At 44.7% G+C, this 21,810-nt stretch overlaps 1 protein-coding gene across 3 annotated transcripts in view; it reads right to left on the bottom strand.

Annotated features, from left to right (window-relative positions):
- The window catches only part of LOC144106253 (uncharacterized), a 63,151-nt gene that overhangs the window by 12,977 nt on the left and 28,364 nt on the right, over positions 1 to 21,810 (bottom strand). The window contains exon 2 of one of the 3 annotated variants that reach the window (XR_013308945.1): positions 8,779 to 8,830. The exons of the other annotated variants lie outside the window; for them this stretch is intronic. The gene's annotated coding sequence lies outside the window, so the exon portion shown is untranslated. Of the gene's footprint in view, positions 1 to 8,778; positions 8,831 to 21,810 lie in introns of those variants that run through there. 3 annotated transcript variants of the gene reach the window in all.

Raw genomic sequence — 21,810 nt, 5'->3', positions numbered from 1 at the left:
GCTGTAAGCAGAGGAGTTACTGCGGCAACTCGCAATGAGGAATTAGCATCGACAATTGCGTATTGCCTGAGGGCGAGTACACAACTTACAGCTAAAAATGATAACCTACCTTCAAATGATGACACATTCCAAAGGCTTTGCGCTATACGCAGGCGAGCTGAAAGGAAAGCTCTGCGCACAAAAAGCCTCGATGACCTATGTGCATGCCGACGGGCACAACGTCACATACGACGCTACATGGATAACCTCAGTCGGCAAAAGTGGCGTGACTTTTGTTCTACGCTGGATGTGCGCAAACCAGTAACCAATATTTGGCGGATAGTTAGAGGTATGCGCACGCCACTTCAACAACTCCACCCCTTCGCTGCACTCTCCCTTCACGAACAAAAATCTATAAAAGAAGTCTCAGAAGAATACTGCAAGCTGCTGTCGGCAGGGTCAGGGCATTCGACACTCTCCGCAGATGGTCAAACAGGCATCCCAAAGGCGGCAGTGCCAGCGTTAGACCTGCCTTTCACAATGGAAGAACTATCCACAGCTATCGCGGAGACAAACAGGCACACGTCTCCGGGTCATGATGAGGTGACCTATGACGCCATTGCAAAGCTACCCCACACCTCCCGTCTTCGACTCCTGGAGTATTACAATTCTTCCTGGATGGCTGGTGAGGTCCCCACGGAATGGAAGCTGGCGAAAATCGTGCCCGTTTTGAAACCCTGTAAGCAGCCAACAAGCTACGCATCATTCCGGCCCATTGCCCTACTGAGCTGCGTAGGTAAGCTCATGGAGCGCATGATCTGCAAGCGCATAACTTGGTTCCTAGAAAGCCGAAATGAGTTCCCCCAAGAAATGAACGGGTTCCGTCAAAACAGGTCTGCGACTGACAATATCATCGCCCTCGTCTCATCAATTGAGGAGTACCTTCATGCTGGGTACATCCCAACAGCCGTTTTCCTAGACATCAAGGCCGCTTTTGACTCCGTCTTTCACCATGCAATTCTCGCAGCCTTTGGCAGTCTTGGCCTTGGAGGAAGGCTATACAAGTGGATTGGGCATTATTTAAAAGAACGACAAATTTTTATTACCACTCCAAACGGTCCAACACGCTTTCACGCAGTGGAGAGGGGCGTACCACAGGGAGCGGTGCTTAGCCCTCTCCTGTTCAATATTGTCCTTATTCACATAAGAAGACACCTTCCGCGAGGGGTCCGCATAACAATTTATGCTGATGATATCTGCATCTGGACCGCGTCACGTTCGCGCTATATTCCCCAGCAACGTCTTCAGAGAGCACTATTGCACATTTCGATGTACCTGGCTTCCAGAGGTCTTCGTCTCTCGCCAGAAAAGAGTGTTGCAATGGCGCTTACAAGAAAAACGATGACCCGATATCCGCTGCTCCTAGGCGGACGATCGCTGCCATATGTACGATCTCAGCGATTCCTGGGTGTTGTAATCGACTATAATCTGTCATGGTCACCTCAGATCAAAAAACTCCGTGCGAGGATTACTGCAGCATCGCAAGTGTTCAGGTTCATGGCGGGAACAAGGTGGGGTAGCAACTGCCGATCAATGCTTCTGCTTGAAAAAGCCTACGTTGAAGGAACCTTGCGCTACTGTCTACCAGTGCTTCAAAGATTATCTACATCAAGCAATAAGACTCTCAATGCCGCACGGAACAACTGCCTGCGAATATGTCTTGGCCTCCCAAAGGGTTCCTTTGCATCAGGAACAGTAGCGGAGGCAGGATGTCTCCCACTAGAGGTAATTGCCGCCCAGGAAACTATGCGTACCCATCTCCGCCATGTCCTGCAAGGGAAGAAGCACTTCCTACACCGTGTCCACCTAACTCACAGCAACTCTAGCTTTGGCCAGGCAGTGCAGCTCCTGCACCTGCCTACTATTAATCAGCCTCAGAAACTCCTACCTCTGGCCTTTCCTCCATGGACACTCTCTCCTCTAAAGGTGAAGAAGTCTGTTCCAGGTGTGAATGCAAAGAGCCGCATGCCACAGGCAGCACTTCTGCAAGCTACTCTCGCCTACTTAATCGAAGAATATACGCAGCACACCCATATCTTCACCGATGGTTCCACTACTAAAGAAACTTCTTCTTGTGGCCTTTATGTGCCCTCAACAGGCCATGCCCTTTCTTACCGGCTGCAGCGGAGGACCTCCTCTACAACAGCTGAGCTTCACGGCATTAAGGAAGCTGTTTCTTACATCCTGCGCCGAACCGCCGGCCGTTGGGTTATCTTCACCGATTCAAAAGCATCTCTGCAGATCCTGGCCAACCTGCTGACGAAAACGAATCACCAGCCAGTTTCCCTGGACATTGGGTATATCCATCATTTAGCTATTGCCGCAGGCCACTGCATAACATTTCAGTGGGTACCTGCTCACTGTGGCATTATGGCTAATGAAAAAGCAGATGAAGCGGCCCGTAAGGGCCATCAACATCAGAGATACATTCGAAGTTTTCTCACGAAATCTGATGCGTCCCAAATGGCTAAAAGTTTTGTGTACGAAGAAACGTATCGGCTTTGGAGTTTGCCGACACATCAGTACCAATTTCTTCACTCAATCGACCCACATCTTAGATCAAGACTCTCACCCAGAATTCCTCGACAACTCGAAACACTTTATCACCGACTTCCTCTGAATGCTGCATACACAAATGGCCTGCGATACCGTTTTGGACAAATGAACAGTCCGCATTGTGACAACTGTGCTTCGATAGAAACTGTGGAACATATCCTGTTTGAGTGCCCTGCGTATGCTAACGAGCGTGCGTACTATGAACATTGCATGCAGAAGCTCTGCCCAGTGCCCCTAACAATGGACAAAGTTTTAGGCCCCTTAGCCTGCTTCAGGCAACAGAGACTTGCAATGAACTTTCTTTTTACATATTTAAAATACATTGGACATCTCGATAAGCTCTAAATTCACTTGCAGGTTACCTTCATGCATTCTTCTTGCAGTGAACTTCGTCAGCCCATTCGTCGGACTATGCACTCCTTCATTCCATAGGTTACATCAATACTCGCCACTGCATCCTTAGTACCCATTTCATGGCTGCATTTTCTTTTTTTCTTTTTTTTCCACCTCTTCCACGCTGCTCTCCTTCAGTCTTTATCTCCGAAATTCCCCTCCCTACGCAGAGTAGCATGCCAGCGATATTGAAACGCCGGCTAAATTCTCTGTTTCTTCATTAAAGAGTCTCTCTCTCTATAAGAATGGGGTGGAGCGCATATGGCAAATTCTCGCAGATCATGAGTGACAGTTTACCAATTTCCCTCAAGAGGAATGTGTACAACAGCATAATCTTACCGGTACTCACCTACGGAGCAGAAACGTGGAGGCTAATGAAAAGAGTTCAGCTTAAGTTAAGGACAACGCAGCGAGCCATGGAAAGAAAAATGATAGGTGTAACGTTAAGAAATCGGAAGCGGGCAGAGTGGGTGAGGGAACAAACACGTGTTAATGACATCCTAGTCGAAATCAAGAGAAAGAAATGGGCTTGGGCAGGGCATGTAATGCGAAGGCAAGATAACCGCTGGTCCTTAAGGGTAACGGAGTGGATTCCAAGAGAAAGTAAGCGTAGCAGGGGGCGGCAGAAAGTTAGGTGGGCGGATGAGATTAAGAAGTTTGCAGGCAAAGGGTGGATGCACCTGGCAAAGGATAGGGTTAATTGGAGAGACATGGGAGAGGCTTTTGCCCTGCAGTGGGTGTAATAATGCTGCTGCTGATGATGATGATACTTATAGACTACTATCATGTTACAAATCTCACCTAAAACACCCCGACAACCTCATCATTTTGCTTGCACAACTCAGAGAAAAAGCCAGCTGCCGTGACACAAGACACAGAGAAATTTGATTTACCCCAACACCAAGAGCCTATTATGTGAATCAATCCTTATTTGATAACCTTCCAATTCTGCTGAACACATTAAACGAAGAAAATTTTGACATAACCCGAAAATCAAAACAAGAAATTCGGGAATACTGCCGGGAGAATTCTTTTCATTGAGAATTTCAGATGCAATCTTTCTGATTATTATGCACCATTCTTTGTATGATTATCTATGACCTTTTCATCGCATCGCATTTTATTTTGTCATTTTTGCATGATGTGCATAGGTGGCCTGCGAAGTGGTGATTTCTTTACTTTTTCTTTGTATGTATGTATGTTTGTTGTATGTATAGCCGTCGCTTTTCCTCCTGTACTGCAGGGTATGTAAAGGAGCCGGGACCATTGTCAAGCTGTCGCCACAGCTTTTAGTCCCGGCTCCTCCTTTGTAAGAAAGGAATAAACTTCAACTTCAACTTCAATGACACGAAGGCATACTGATCTTTCAGCGTTGCGGAGCATCCCCCATTCATTGCACCAATTCAATGTCCTGTTTAAGTCTGTTTCAAGGACAGTCTGGTCATGTGGACAGGTTATTTCGTTATACAGGACACAGTCATCGGCAAAAAGCCCAATTTTCACACCGGGAGATATGACATTAACGATGTCGTTAATGTACAGTAGGAAGAGTAGGGGACCCAAAACACTAGCTTGCGGTACCCCTGACGTGACTGGAAGAGTGGCCGAGCTATGTTCACCTATTGTGACGTATTAAGTTCGTTTAGTCAGGTACGCAGTAATCCAGTTTACAAATATATCAGGTATGCCAACCTTATCGAACGCTTAAGTGAAGTCTAAAAATATTACATCCATTTGGCCATTATTGTCAATGGATAAAGCAAAACAATGAATCACTGATACCAACTGTGTTCCAGTGGAATAACCCTTCCTGAAGTCATGTTGGAACTCCGTGAGCAGGTTGTTTGCAGCCAGGAACTCCTTCATACAGTTGGCCACAATGTGCTCCAGGAGTTTGCAGCATTGTACGGTCAAAGAATTAGGGCGATATTTTGTAATTTTAAGCGATCCCCATTTTTGAATATAGGAACAACGCGGGCCACCCTCCAGTCATCCGGCAGCGGTCCCCTCAAGAGGGAAACAGAAAAAAATTTTACAAGAAATCTGACAATAAGCTCTGGGTATCGTTTTAAAAAGATGTTTGGGATTTCGTCAGTGCGAGAAGAAGTTTTTGCTTTCAGGTTTGCTAGCATATTGACAATTCCAGAATAACAAATAAAATCCACATCATATACCCATCTCTCTAGAAAATTCGTCACGCAAACATTTGATACTGAAAAGACGCTTTGAAAATACTCATTCAAGATCGATAGATAAAGAGGAGGAGGGAAAGGCAGGGATGTTAACCAGAAAGGGGTTCCGGTTGGCTACCCTGCACTGGGGAAGAGGGATTAGGGGACTAAAAGGAGCAAACAGAGAAGGGAAAAAGGCATAACACACACACACGCACAACGCTGTCACAATTTGTCACTCAAACCAGTCGATGTCAAGTAGGCAAAGAGTGCCTTGTATGCCTTGAGGGCAGTCGACTGCTGTGGCCACGGACCGAGGATCTTTTGCTCTGTTAATGGGCGAGCATCGAGGCGGTCCAGGGCACAACACAGTGTATGTCTTGCACTCGATAATGCAGGGCACTCACAGAGAAGATGAGCGATGGTCTCCTCACAACCACAGCTCTCACAGGCAAGGCTGTCGTTCATCCCCGTCCGGAAAGCATAGTAATTGGTAAATGCAACACCGATCCATAAACGGCATAACAGTGTTGCGTCGCGACGTTCTAAGTTGCGTGGAAGACGAAGACACAGTTCAGGGTCCAGTGCCTTGAGGCGGAGGTTGCAAAACTCTCCCGTGTTCCACGCTGAAAGTGTGAGCTCCAGCGCCAAAGGGCGAAGCCCACACGCAGCGTCAGGTCTCGATATTGGAATCCTCACTGGAAGTCCGTCGTTGTGAGCAGAACGCGCAGCCGCATCGCCCTGGTGATTACCGTTAATACCACAGTGTCCTGGCCGCCATTGAAAAATGATGTCATGACCTTTGGAAACGGTGCTGTGGTACAGTAGACGGATGTCAGCAACAAACTGCTCCTGCGACCCGCGGCGTAGCGCAGCTTGCAGGGCTTGAAGGGCTGCTTTAGAGTCGGTGAAAACCGTCCAGTCATGCGGAGGTTCTTGACTGATGAACTCCACCGCAGCCCGTAAGGCTGCGAGTTCCGCACCAGATGAAGATGTTGGATGGGTCGTCTTCACTTTCATGAAGATGGATCTGGGCGGTATCACCACCGACTATCATTAAAATCACCGACTCTCATTAGTACTCATTAAAATGCTGTGCTATGTCTTCATCCTTAGTTATCGGGGTGCCATCAATCATTATTTGTGAAATTAGTTTCTTTTTTCTTTCATATGCTTCCAAAATTTCTCAGGGTCATTTTTGATAATGTTAGGCAGTGAAGTATTGTAATAGTACTCTTTTGCTGCGTACACCTTTTGTTCAGGAGAGATCTGCGCTTCTCTTATTTTATTTGGGTTCCCATGTCTCTTCTTTAACCTTTTTATTTTACGTTTAATGTGAATAACATCGCGTGTCATCCAAGGTGTGCGCTTGTGAACTTTTTTTCTTTGTAGGTATGAATTTGTTTATGCAGTAGTGGCTCATTACCTTGAACCGATTCCAAAGGAAAGACACATCAGCGCCGTTAAATTCGAAAAGACAGTTTTCCATATACTCTATAATGGACACGTCATCGGCATAAGAATAACCTTTGTAACTGAGCAGTGAGGAATAGTTTTCCGCCATCTGTACAAGTGGCAGGGTTAAGCTGACCATGAGGTGATCGGACAATCCTTCCTCTACACAAACAAGAGTTAGCCTTGATTGGTCTACACAACAATTCTTTCTCTACACAACTTTAGTTAGCCTTGACTGTTCATGTCAACCAGTACGCGTTTCTATATATGCTCGGGCATTGTTCGCATCAGTTGGTTGTTGGTTTCTTTCTAGTAGTGCGCGCTGATGTGAGTTCGGTTTTTCAGCACAATTTCGAATAGTCCTTAGCAGGTTGCCATTTTAACTCTTCCTACCTATTCCTACTCTCATTGCTGCAACTTTTTTAAATACTAAACAATGTCTCCAATTCATAATTTTTTTTATTTACTAACTCTTGGCTCTGCTGATTCTCACTATCAGTTGCCTCATTCGTCCATGTCACAAACACATGTGTAATTATTAGTGCTGCTTTGTTTCAAAGCGATTTCACATGCTGGCTTTCCTGCTTTTTTTAATATATACATACAGATATCATGGTATTCATAAGGTAGGCTTTCCATGAGATTTTTTACAGAAATCTCAGCCTTATGCTATGTAGCGAGCTTCGCATAATGCGATGCATGAGTTGGGTAGGAGCGGGGGGGGGGGGGGGGGGGCACAAGCTAGTTGCTGCAGTGGATACTGCTGGCCCTAATAACACCTCTGCATTCATATGAGTGATATGCACTGGCGTGCGGTCGCAGCGCTGCAGTATCACATCACTGCCTGCCATTTTTGCAGCGCACATAGCAGAGAACTTCTGCTCCGCAAGCATGCATTCTTCATGTGTTGGATTCCAATTACCGCTTGGAATCCATGACCACTGGAGATTTGGCCGGTAGTTGCTCCGCACGACAGCCGCCAGAAACTATGTCATAAATGAATTCCACTGCAGATGGGCAGCTGTGCTGGTTAGCGCTGCTCTAGCGGAGGTCAAGAAACAGGCACAGCAGCGTCGTCGGCTGAGTTCCATCTCTATTCCAGAATTGAAGTAGTTAGTGAGAGCAGTGCCTCTGTGAAACTGTAGGGCTGGACTTCAGAAGTCTCATTATCACCCCTTTGGAGAAGTTTTTTTACACAAAAGAGGTGATAGATTGTTATAGTGGCTGCTGATAAAAAGGCACAAAACTGAGCTGAGTGTTCTTTTTGCATTGTGCACCGTGAGTATGTGGCAGCTGACGTTTGATAGTCCGGCTGTGCTTTATCCATGTTGTCTCTTTTTCATGTTGGCTTCTGTCAGAATAGTGCACTGTGCAGATATTAGTGGCCGAGCTTAAGTAGGGAGGTTGCTTTGCCACTTGGTGAAGTTCCATTATTGCCCAGATGCAAGCACAGATTTCCGATCATCCATGATGAAAAAAATAACTCTGCCTGGGCGACCACGACTCCACCAAAAAACAAAGCGCATGCCCAAGAACTTAATTCATAGTCCAACACGGAATGAGGTCACATGTCATTTTATATAACCTTTAAGGAAACTTTGATGGCCGTCAGGCACTTATTCCGGATGCGCCTTGTCCAGAAAGTTTGCATCTAACCCAGAGATTAACATCTAACGAAGCACCCTATCTAGGTCACATGTCGTAGAGCTGGGAATTGAGGGTTCTGGGTTGATAAACTAGCCACAGTTATATATCGCACACTGCCAACTCTCCAAAGCCATCTAGCCGGGTCTTCATCCCTGTGAATGTGCCTGAACTACATGTGGCTCTCCAGTTTCATGGAAGCACGTTTGTCTGTGACCGTTGTGTGAGCTTTCACTCAGGAATAGAGATGAACCGTTTCTCGACCTCGGCTGTAGCGGTGCTAACCAGCTCAGGTGCGCATTATAATTGTTTGTAATGGCTCATTTTCATGCCGCTGTAGTTCATGGGGCGACCTGTGACTGAGTCTCTCATACATGCACATTCCAAGCGGCAACGCGAAGCTGACATGTGGCCCATAAAACATCCTACTTCTGCAGACCTTAGCATATGTACTTTCAAGCTTCTCGGTATTGAATGAGAGTTGAAAGAGCCGTCACTTAGTTTTCCACCCACCTGTTCCATCGTGCCCAGTATGCATGGCCATCTCGGGGCAGGTAATGTTCATGTGGTACCTGGTTTCAGATTAGCGAAGGCACAAAATGGCAAACAAATTTGTCATTGTATGAATGGTGAGCACTGCCCCACCTCCCCATGGAAGCACTTTTCATTAGTACGAGAACATTGCAGTGACCATGCAACATGCATTGTTCGCTTATGTGGTTCAGCAACTATCGGCAGGCTTATTAGATCACAACAGCATAACTTTTTTCTTTTAATATTTGCACTAGAATTGGATCCCTGGATGCATAATATAACTTTATTACTGAGGCACTATTTGGCATTGTTGTGAATTTACTAACAACATTATTGACATTTATGTAGTTTTTTTGTGTTTTACTCGTTTTACTTTAAAATCAAGGTGATTTGTCTTTAGTATATGCCTTAGCAGCTGCAGTTGTCTGCATTATTTTATAGCATCTTTCATTTTACTACATTCAGCTATTTGGCGGTAGGCCACCCAGAAGCAGCATCAAGTAATGACGAATGAAGCATTGCAGGTTGCTAAAGCCATGAGGAATGTACTGTCATGGCTTACTATGTGTCTTTGACCCTGCTGTATGGTTGAGAATTACAGCTGCATGCTTAAATCAGGATTTATCCCACTGCAGTGTGTGACTACTGACCGGAAGACCTGGGTGTGATACAAACCATGGCAGACGTGTTTCAATATATGTGTACTGTGGGATGTCATTGCTCGTTAAAGAACCACAGGTGGTCAAAATTATCAAGAGCCCTTCTCCACTACGGCGTCCCTTATAGCCTCAGTTGCTTGAGGACATTAAGCTGATCTAAGTCTGGATTTGAGTAAAGTGGGTTGTGGCAATAATCTACTTGGAATTTCACATTTATGTTCCAGGTGCACAGCTCCAGATGCCCACATTTAATGGTAGGTAAATTTATTGCTCTCAAGTTATTTTGCCTTTTCTATTTTGTTCATTATATCTAGCCACGTTTGGAGGTGAAGGATTAAAGGGGCCATGATACGGTCGTTCTTCATATTGCAGCTTTGTAATTCAGCAACTAATACAAAAGCCTATTATTCAATTTCCAAAATTTTAGCGCCTTGGACGCACTCTATATTCCAAAAATGCGATCGAAATTGAGACCGGGCAAAGGCCTCCCACCGGTAGCAGCCACAACATTGAATACTTTTGTGGCATATTATGGGCACACACGGACAATATCCACTGCCATCATCGCTGCAATGCGCAGCAAGGTCTCTTGTCCCCTGTACTTTTGCGGCAATCGATGCAGTGGTCATCTCCCATATATGAGCGACTGTTGCCGCAAAAGCGATAACAGTATAATGTAGTTTTTCTTTGGTATAGGTAGGGTCCAGAAACACTAGGCTGATGCGCCACCGATCAACAGTCGGCGGTCTGGTTAGTATAGAGGTACAGTCACTAACGCGGTGGTGTGTCATGCTATACTGACGGCGATGCCAGCACTACCAATGATCACATATCGTAGTAGTGTAAAGAATGAACTTAGTGGGAAACAGAAAAGAGCGCGTGCTATTTGGGTGACATTCTTTGAACTTAAAATTTTAAAACCTTATTGGACCTAATTCTAGCCACGACGTGTGTACACTACGTGACATACACGACGTGTGTACACTAGCGAAGATGTGCTTTCAGTCGGCGTCTGTACAAAAAACCCAGCGGCGAGGCAAGTGACATGGGCAATACACCGCGCGACAATGTCGCTCGTTGCTTGCCGCCTATGCTTGGGCTTGTGACCGAGTGCAAGCTTCATGCCCGGTGAGGCAACGGTCTGAAAGCCTGCGCTTGCGTCTACCTTATGCGCATAAAAAACGCAAAACGGCGACTGCGTTTCATCTTCACACTTTGATGGTAATCAGTGGTGAACTTTTGCCAGATTCTTAAATTTCTGTCTGCGGCGGACACCCGGCCCCTATTGTTACAAGGCCTAGCGAGTCCGCAGGATTCGTGTGTGCAATTTCGGTGAGTGCGGAGAGCGAACTGATAATCTTTAGTTCATGCAGAAAGTCATCGAGTGTAGCTTTGTCTAAATTTGTCGTAATGTATGTATTCTGTAAAAATGTTTCATCTAATAAACTTTGACTGAAAAAAAAAGCCACGACTGCTCAGATCGCAGGACCTGCGTACAATATGGGAGAAGTGCCGTTGTGAACTGGTGTGCAGAGCATATGCTGAGGGCAGTCGACCTCAGCTGTGGACAATAAATTTGTCTGTTTTAATTAATAAGAATTGCCTGTGATTGTGTTTTTAGATAAATCTATTAAATTCAAATATTGGTGACATTGAAGGCAGCAGATATAATTAGCGGGAAGCGCCGGTCCTATGCGAACCATTTCTCAAACAGGTGATAGCATCATTGTTTCTTATTGCAATGTTATCGTAGGGTGTAAACAAGAAAATCTACAATTTATGGGCAAGAGCAGACAATATTTAAGATATGAAAAGCCACCTTGCGTGTTATGCCGAGCAAACGAGCAGTACTGTTTGTGCACAGCAATGTAAACTATGCCTAAGAATGTAAACAACCTCAGCGCGGGACCGCGTCTGTTGTAATCGTCGCATTCCTAGGGGACTTCGCATGGACGCAGTCAATGCTAAATGATTTACTATTTATCTTGAAGCACTCATTTAGACGGTGGTGACTATTCATCGGGGCAGGCACTGAAACATTCGAGTCGCTTTGGCTTTGCCAGCAGCTTGGTTCTGCAAAAGGGTTCTAAGAGTTGAAAGAAATGTATTTTCGACTGACACATGCATGCAGCAGGGAAGCTATCGCATTTGCCCCTTTTGTCTGCTCCTTATGCCGCAAGCTTACTGTAGTGACACCTTGTTGTAATTTGTTTAATTATCAAGCCAACAAATAGCACTCAAGAATTTGGTAGCAAGCGAGAGAATGCCACCACCATGCCCTTCACGGCGTACAGTGGCGAAGGCATGCACGGCACATGCCGCTTTTCACATATGGGAGCACTTGACTGCTCAAAAGAGACCACACTCATAACATGCGAAAGGGCTTCCGAGTGCAAATAATAAAGAAGGGGCCCATATTTCTATTTTTTCAACAATCGGAAAACTGGCGCCACGAGCAAGTCCGCTTTCTCAAACACCAATAAGCTCGCGTACTAAGCCCTTGTGAACGAAAACACGGGAAATGCATTTTATTTCGTTCAGATAAAACACTTTTCGAGCGACCGCCGTCCACGGTGTGAATGCACGCATGCAGCCAACAGCACGCACAAACGACACGGAGCAGGTATGCTCTCGTGGTGTCAGCAATCAATGGTTGTCAGACCAGCAATCATTTCGTAATACAGTTAAAACCCTATCTAAAGAAATCCCGATTTATGAAGTTCAAATTTTATGAACAAATTTTGATTCCCTGGCAAGTACTCACGGGGTTCATTGCTCTCGTGATCCGGAAGTAACGAAATAATCAATCAGTAAACCCGATTTAACAAAGTTTTCCGGGAAGAAATGAGTAGAAAAAATGAGTTATTACTCCCTTGTTTTGCCCACAATGTCTCGCAGCTTGTTAGCAGCACACCAGCAGTAACGTCTAGGTGCCCAAGTAAGGCCCTGGTTTTGTTTTTACAGAGCAGTAATTTGCTCCCTTGCATGGAGAAACGGGCTCGCTAATTGGCGGCACTTTCCACCGTGGATTTGAATCTGTTTTACGAGATGTCGCTTTCATGCACAAGCGATTCGGCTGCCTTGGCAGAATTTCCGTATCCGCAGGGCGGGTTATTTGCAAAAGTCATGTGGTAGCGTTCCAGTGCCGCTGCGTTAGTGTTTTAGGTTTCGAAGGGCGGAAAGATGCCTTCCTCTATTTTGAAAATTTCTCAATTTAATTAAATAATTCGTTAAATCGAGTTCTAACCGTATAAAAAAATTACTTTTAAAAATTTCTAGCACATAGAATCAACTGAAACTTCTGGTAACTGTAATTTAACGTGTTGAGAATTAAATGCAATTAGCAGGGTATACACGAAATTGAATTGTCATGGCCCCCTTTAACAGAATTAACCATAATATCAGAAAAACATTTCGTAAAGCACACATAGTGAAAGCAATAAATGAAATTTGAACATAAAAGCTAACATATAGTCACTTAAAATATGGTCTTCATGCCTTAAAAGTGAGTTAACTGTGCAGATATAAAGACTCCTTTGTTAGTCTTTTCATTTTTCTGCCAATCTTGCAGTTGCTTTGTTTGCATTTAACTTGTTACTAATAGCGCATGATACTACAATAAGTCAATAAAGATATGGTTAACTCAAAAGCAACAAGATAATTGCAGAGTGTCTGGCATTTAGGTGTAAATGTTGGCGCTTCATGACAGAGGTTTTAGTCACACAGCTAACTTTGGCAGCTTTATTTTGTTGCCAGAATCAGTGTTAACTCTGCATCATGAATTATGTGCCACCCTGCCGAATACCACTAGTCGGGTATTGTAAATAGTGCTTCTAGTCTTGAATGAAAAGCTCTCTGAAGTTTCCGCTATGTGCAAGTTATTCATTTGTCCTTGTTTATAATGCTGCATTTCTAATAGAAAAACGAAGAATATCACTTTATTTAAAGATGAGGAGAGTATAGTGATGGAATAATAAGCTGCAATCGGAGGAGGCCACGGCAGGTAGTAACTACTAGGTAAAGAATAGTGTACTGTTAAACTTCATGTATATGTGTGTAACAGCTGTTTGTGTGGTTAAGCTGACCAATTTTTTTTCCACGTATCAAAGGATGTATTGAAGAACGGAGCAGTGCAGCAGGGTCATCTGCTAGTCCTATTCGTGAAAGCTGCAGGCATGCGGAAGTTCGCGGCGATGTGACCCTGGACAAGGATGATCATCGCAGCGCACGAGATATGAGGCCGCGAGAATCAACGACTTTACAGCAGCAACTTCCAGGTGCAGTTACCAATGAAGCAGTCCTATAGTTTTGGTATTTTTTTAATAACAACCATTTTCTGCTGTGTTAAGCAAAGTATAGCATCCATGGTGATAACTAAACCAACTGCTTGCACATCTCTATTTCAATCTCAGTTAATTTTTTTATTCAATAAAAGCGAAGCTTGTAGCTCTACAAACCTCTGGGAGGTGTATTGTGTGCCTGTATGCCTGTTGACACTAAGCCAACATTTACTGACACAAGGAAGGTGTAGGGGATATTTTTTGTTGGTCATTGTGAAATAATATAATGTAATGATTGCAATAATTGATTAGAAAGTAAAGGAAAACAACCTAATGCTGTCAGATAGGTGTGGACTTATGAGCTTCGAATTTCGTGTTCGGTGCTCTACCAACTGAGCTATGGTTCCAGCAGTTCAATCCTCTTTCGCAGGTATTTGCTGCGTGTAACCTATCCTTTAGATGTTTACCAGAGCCACCCTTGTCCATAGCGCTGGATGTAGTCTGTCCGGTATAACCGCGAATGAAATGTGATCCAATGGAAGAGTGGGATTTGTGCGATCACCCTCTTAAGCTACCTATACATTTTGGATCAAGGGTACCAGAGAATTCGGGGGACACTAAAGCTCTGCCTTTAAGGGTATAACAGACAGCGCTAACGTCTCCCGCCTGCGGCTCTCTTTGCAGATACTTGGGAACATACACGGAGTTCGCTGCTTGTTTAATCACTAATTAATTTCTCAATTTTTGCCACTATTATCTCATACATACTCGTTCACATACAGGGGGCGCGGAGAGGACGCACGGCGGCGGACGTTCACCATGCGTCTTTTCTTTGTGGCGCAGGCTTTGCTGCTTTCGGGCAATGCATCAGCGTGGCTTCACATCACACCTACCACACCCTGGTCAGGCTTCAGCGGGACGCAAGCTGGGAATCATTCCCTTATCAGCGACGACACAGTGACAGTTCATAATCAAAGCTGGAACACGTCATCAGGATGGCAGACGTCATCAGGATCGACGCTTATAAAGACTGCAACGACAGCTAACATCGTCAGTGGGCGCGGAGAGGACGCACGGCGGCGGACGTTCACCATGCGTCTTTTCTTTGTGGCGCAGGTTAGTTATTGCTCTTCCTTTCGTAGCGACGATAGATTTCTTGTAGTCCTCCCGTGCCCACGCATGTGTTTGAATATTGCCTACAACTGTTTCTGCTCCTGTATGCTGGTGTTGTGCGGGGATATCGAGGTTAACCCTGGTCCCCCACTGGAGGAAACTTATCTCAGAATTATTGATGGACAACAGGCCATTAGGGCTGACATTGCAGACATCAAAGCATGCCTTAAACTCACTGAAGAAATCGTGTCTGGTTTTGGTAGGCGTCTGATTAACCTTGAAGTAAGCATCAATGAGTTGAAATCAAATGGGGCGGGGACGGAGCAACTAAACGCTTTCACAGCTAATGTTAAGGATATCCTGAGGAACCAGCATGAAATATTTCCCAAATTTGAAGACCGTGATCGGAAATCTAACCTTGTGGTTTTTGGGATTTCAGAGCTCGAAAATGAATCTGAACTTGAATTGCGTAATGCAATAGTCAACGATGTTATCAAGCATAGATTGGGAGTGACCTGTTCTTCTATTGCAAAAATTCAAAGACTAGGAAAGGGTTCGTTGGTAAGGCCGGTTATTTTAAGTTCTCACAACTATGCAGAGAAACAAGAAGTTTTGCGAAATGCCAGGAAGCTGAAAGGAACTGGAATAAGTTTGCAGAATGATTACACCGCTGACACGCAGCGCATACGCAAGCAGCTGTGGGAAAGTGCTAGAGCAGATAAGGCAGCCGGGAAAAAGGTGTCACTGAAACAAGATAAGCTTCGAATTGATGGCAAAGTTTACACGTGGGATGAAAAGACAGGCTCTCGCCGTTTGGTTTTTGATTTGTGCAGTGCGCTTTCCCAAAGCTAGCAACGAAAGTCACACCAGCTCCGTATGATTTCTCTGAATCCTAGAAGTATAGTTAATAAGGTGAACGAACTTGAACACATGTTATTGCAGTATGATCCACACATCTGCGTGCTAACTGAAACCTGGTTGCACGATATGATTAGAGATGATGAGATTATACCACCAGGATATAAAATGCAAAGAAGAGATAGGGCTTCCCGTGGTGGGGGAGTAGCGATCATTCTAAAAAACAGTATCGATGTCTTTGAAATCGACCAGTTAGAAGACCATGAAAGTTTGTGTTTGAAGGTTTCTATTTGGGGGAACACGTTTGTTCTTTGTGCAGTTTATCGTGCGCCGGACTCGGATGATTTGTTTTTGAGCAGGCTATACGATTATTTGCTGAAATTTCGTGGTAAGAATATAATTATTACCGGTGACTTTAATTTGCCGCCTGTTAACTGGAATGACTTGAACTATGGCCTCTCTTCGTCTAATGATTTCATTTTAGATATGATGTTCTCGCTCAATCTTGAACAGATTGTGAATGACTGTACACGGGGATCAGCGGTCTTGGACCTGTTGTTTGTGAGCGAGTCGTTCAGTAATGGTACTGTTCACGTAGAGCGTGGCATCTCCGACCACAAATTAATATGCTTTTGCGGGAAAATCACTGGTGATAAGACCGATAAAACCGTTAAAGTGATCAGCTTCAGAGATTTCAGCAGAGCTGATGATGTCGCGATTCTTGATTATTTGGAATGTCACCTTAGCTCTGTTACCAGTGATGTTGAGGGTTGTTGGACACAATTCTGCAATGCAGTTAAGTTTTGTATTGACAAATTTGTTCCGCTCAAGATAGTCGTTAAACGCAGTGAAAATCCTTGGATTAATAGAGAGATAATTCATGTTAAACGGAAACTTAAAAGACTTAGGAAACAGCACAGGACAGGAACTCCACTGTTTGGGTCATTAAAAAGCAAGATGGCAGACAAAGTAATAGAAGCCAGAAATAGCTTTTTCAAAAACAGGCTTGAAGAGTTCATGAGGTCGGACCCATCAAAGTTCTGGCGCCATTTGAATCCTTCCAGGCACGAAATTACGAAGATAAAAATTGACGAGGTGACTATAACCGACGCTAATGAGATTGCAACGCATTTTAACAATTACTTCCAGAGTGTTTTCACGAAGCTAGATGATTTTAAACCTCAGTGTGTTTGTAGTAATGATTATTCTTCTGTTTGTAGTAACGAACTGATAATTAGTCGCGAAGGAGTTTTAGCAATGTTACTTAAACTTAACACAAAAAAATCTTCCGGACCCGATGGTGTTCCGAATTCATTTCTTAAACGCTACGCGGAACAAATATCTCAATACTTAACTGATATGTTTAACTTGTCTTTAACAACAGGTGTTATACCGTCTGATTGGCGTAAGGCTCGAGTTGTCCCTATTCTTAAGAAAGGTGACTGCCAACTAGTTACCAATTATCGCCCTGTTTCTTTGACGAATAATTGCTGTAAGTTGTTAGAGCATGCTAGTTTTTGTTATATTGTAAAATTTTTAGAGGACCGTAATATTTTAACAGCTTACCAACATGGTTTTAGGAGAGGTATGTCTACTGTTACCCAACTTTTATCTGTAGTGCATGAATTTTCAAGAGTGCTGGATGCTTCCGGACAAACAGACGTCTTATTTTTTTACTTTAGTAAAGCATTTGACAAGGTGCCTCACGGAAAATTATTGTTTAAACTTGAATCGATTGGACTTTCCTCTTTTATAATTCAGTGGGTGCATGCCTATCTTACACATAGGCAGCAATTTGTAGCAATCCAGGACTCTTGTTCTGACATGCTGCATGTGACTTCAGGGGTTCCTCAAGGCAGTGTCTTGGGACCCCTGTTATTTTTAATCTATGTAAATGACCTAGTGGATATTGTTGAAAAGGATGTAGAGGTGAGGCTGTGTGCCGATGATTGTATAGTTTTTAAAGAGGTAGTAGGTGATTCTGACCACTTGTCACTTCAAAAAACTGTATTAGCAATTGCGGACTGGTGTGAGCGCTGGGGCATGGATATTAACCCAAACAAAACCGTACTATTAAGAATCACAAGGAAAAAAGTGCCCAGATTTCACAGTTATATACTTCACAATCATCCCATTTTAGAAGTAGAAAGCTATAAGTACCTCGGAGTAACCCTCACGAACAAACTTACTTGGTCCACTCATATCGCTGACATCTGCTCATCAGCAGTAAAGAAATTATGGTTTATTAAAAGAAAACTCAGAAACTCTCCCGTGAGCACCAGAATCACTGCATACAAGGCTTGTGTTAGGTCCCGACTTGAATATGCGGCAGCAGTGTGGGACCCGCATAACAAGAAAGACATTGCTCAACTGGAGCGTGTTCAGCGAAAAGCAGTTCGTTTTATTTATGAGAAATATAGAAGGATAGACTCTCCAACTGCATTAATTCGAAAGAGTAATTTACAGTTCTTGGCAATAAGAAGAAAAGTTACCCGTCTAGTACTGCTTCATAATTACATGTCTGGAAATCTGAAGGCAGATCTTCCTGATTGTGTGAAGCTGGCGAGCACTAGGAGAACACGTCATGTACATGAGCAGTCATTAGCACCAATTTTCGCGCGAACTAGTGGGTTTAAGAACAGTTTTTTTCCGAACACTGTCGCGGAGTGGAATGGCCTTCTTTCGGGTCTATGCAAGTCTAGGAATTTTGAGAAGGAGCTCAAGAACTTATTGTATGGCTCCCAGTATCTTGTTTGATGACTCTGGTTTTGTGTCCTGTTTACTGACTCGCGGTTTTGTAGCTGGTGCTCTTTTAGAAATTTTTTTAGTTGTATGCCCCTCCTGCTTGGGCCAACTCTGGCTTGCAGTATACTGAAATAAATAAAAGTTGTAGGCTGCCCTATCATGTGGAATACCCCCTGTCGGGCATGTCTGCTGGCTCGCCCGGACGCGAGTGAAACAAGCGGTGGTTGTTGTGGAGGTTTGCGCGGCTCGGACAACGGATGGGAGACACCCCAGGGCGGCGTGAAGGGGGGGGGGGGCGGAAGCCGGCGCCTGGCGGACGGCGAAGGCCCGAAGATGAGCGGCAGCCACAAGGGCGCCGCAGTGATGTGCGTGTACGCTCGGGTGATCCGGCACGCCCAAGGAACGGCCGCGTGCACTGACTGAGGGGACGGCAGTTGGCGCCGTGTACGCGGTTGATGGCCGGGGCGAGATGCAGGCCCCTGCGAAATACGCCGGAGAAGTGTGTTGGCCGATAAGACCAAGGTCTGCGCGCCGCCCCCGTAACGACCGTGGGATTAAGGGAACCAGCGGAAGATGCCTTCACAAGGAGCCGACCGAAGGGAGCAGCGGGGAAGCAAGGACGAGAGTGTCCAAGCTGGAAAGGAGGACCGGGAAGAGAGGAGAGACGACCAAGAAGGACAGGAGAGACGGGTTGTGGATGCCGAGACGAGAGGCCGCATCCCGACGGAAGAAAAGGGCCCAAATATGTAAATAATGTAAATAAATTCTCCCGTATTGTTCATTCCGTGGTGTTCCGGCTTCGTCGGGAGGAGCGTGGAAGAGTTAGGAAGAACCTGTCTGACTCCCCCTGACATAGATACCTATAAAGCCTCGTTTTAGCCAAGCGACACTAACAGGCCTGTGTGGACTAGGAGTACAGTGTTTTACTTTGGATGAAAGGGTACCAGTGGGTTTGTTTTCCACCTCGCACTCCCATTTCGAAGTTTACCTTGATAAGTCCGAGTTGACAGCTCCTGCCATGTCATGTGGCCTCATGAGGACACACAAGCTGCCGCCCAATCAGTCCCGGCCATGTCACATGTACACGACCACCTGCCATAGCCGTGGCCATAATCTTTCTTTGACAACGCTCACAACACCGGGCTTTCTGGAGAATGAAGCCTCGAACACTTTCGCGTTAGAAAAGGCCCATTTTTTTAATAAAGGGCCTCGACTCTGGCAAGCGTGCTGCCACGGGTAATGCAAGAGGATTATCGCACAACTTCCATTCTCCCGTCGGATCATGTTCCATGCGACACTCGCTACTGAACATACTATGTATGTCACTATAGAAAAGGGTGGGGCTGGTGAACATCTCAAGGATAGGTTACACGCAGCAAATGCCTGCGGAAGATTGGACAGCTGTCGTCTTAGCGGTGTTAAAGAGCAGCCAACAGGATATTCGGCTCCCATAGGTTTGCATCCCACTTTCTTTGTAATCAATTATCTCAATGATTATATTATTATTTTACATTGATCAACATAAAAAAAATTCGGTATGTTTCATTGATGTCAGTGGCTGCAGGCTCCATTCATAAGTGCAAGATACTGCTGCCTGAGAATGTCGCGATGTTTCACTGCCAGTTTAGATGAACCAGAAATTCATAATTTCTGATCAAAGAGGTTCGAATGGAGTCAAATCTAGATATAACTAAGCCTGATTTTGGCCTAAAATTTGTTACACCCAACAATCGTTCTAGAAATTGGCAAACGTCGGCAAATAAACCCAAGCAAAGGGTGCTCTAAGGTGGAGAACAGAAAGGTGTAATAACGCACAATTGTTGAATTCAAAGCTTGGCATAAGCATGCGAATTATCGCTCTTTGTTCTGTGTTGGAGAGAAGAAATGAACACTAGATGGGGATGCTGGCTCCGCCGAGATGTATTTAAGGAACAGTACAATCCTTGCTTGGTGGCACTGAGCAGTATTCGAGGGGACAAAATTCTCCACGAAACCAATTAAATGCGGAGCTTTCTCCACATCAGGCCACAGGTACTTTCTGTAGGTAGCCCTTCCATTTCCGGGCCGTGTCGACAGCCTCTGCGCTTTTTAGAGCTCACCCTTCACTTCCCCATTCACTGTCCCCTTACAAAAATGGGTTTGACCTTTCAGTCATACATGAGTCACCCACGAGTCACCCCTGTCACCTACCTGTAGATTCGACCTTCCTGTAGACTTAGTCTGCAGAATGTCTGTAGACGCCGAGCGGATTTCAAGTAGACTAGTCATTAATATGCGCGCCTAGTGTGTATGCGTAGGTATATATATATACATTTATATATTTTGAACCTTGACACATTTTATAATTACGATTAAATCGGTTTGACCTTTCAGTCACCTATGAGTCACCCACCAGACACCTTCATGTAGACCTAGTCTGCAGATTTTCTACAGACTAGGTCTAGATGTTCTGCAGACTAATGTGTTTAAGTATGTATGCATGCATGTATACTGAACCAAGACACATTTTATCCTTAGTTTTGCCTTTTTAAACTTTCCCGCCGGATACACAGTCTGAGAGTGCCTGCAACCGACAGCAATTAATATTAATTGAAATAAGGTAGTGGCTATGTAATCTGCATTAAATGCCGCAGTTGCACTATCGGTCAATTCAGTGTGGAAGCAAGTCATATATAACGGTTATTCTGCACTCAGTCTCACGCCAGATGCTAGTTACAAACCATGCCTGCTTGCATCTACCAAAACTTGTTTGATCAGTAGAACACTAATTAAGGTTAAACTAGGGTTGAACATGATTTTTGCTAAAACTGGAGTGCCCATTCCTGGTATGTCCAGAGGAATGTCCAATTTAAGGCAGATTTCAATATCTCATGGCACATCTCTTGCATGCCCATTAGCTAACCCATAGGATTCCCATAAAACAAAAAAGTATGACCTGCAGAAGGTATGCAGGTTTATACTCCAACAAGCTTACAGAACCGCTTACCAGAACACAATTACAGGCCACACAGGCCTGCGATAACAAAAGGTAGTTATATATACATAAATCAATCGACCTTTATTTGGAATTCATTCATTTACAAAACAAAAGCTTTGACAAGAACTGAAAGGTGCTAGTTTGCAGCTTAACGAGACGCAGCTTAACGAGACGCAGGCTTCAGCACCAACCACAACCGTGCAAAATACTTCCCATATCTCTCTCCTCACTTTGTGCTTCCTTATCAGAAGGATTTCCGCACTGTGAAAAGACTGCAACCACACTTCGTGCAGTGCGCAGGCTAGTTGCCCTGAGTATTTACTATGCTAAGAGCGAATCTGTGATCATTGAGCCTGTGGTTCCAGCACCTGTACGCTTGTGTACAA

This window comes from Amblyomma americanum, chromosome 10 (genome assembly GCF_052857255.1).
Source record: "Amblyomma americanum isolate KBUSLIRL-KWMA chromosome 10, ASM5285725v1, whole genome shotgun sequence".
NCBI lineage: Eukaryota > Metazoa > Arthropoda > Arachnida > Ixodida > Ixodidae > Amblyomma > Amblyomma americanum.
The sequence above is the reverse complement of the archived record's forward strand: the minus strand, read 5'-3'. Positions and strand labels throughout refer to the sequence as shown.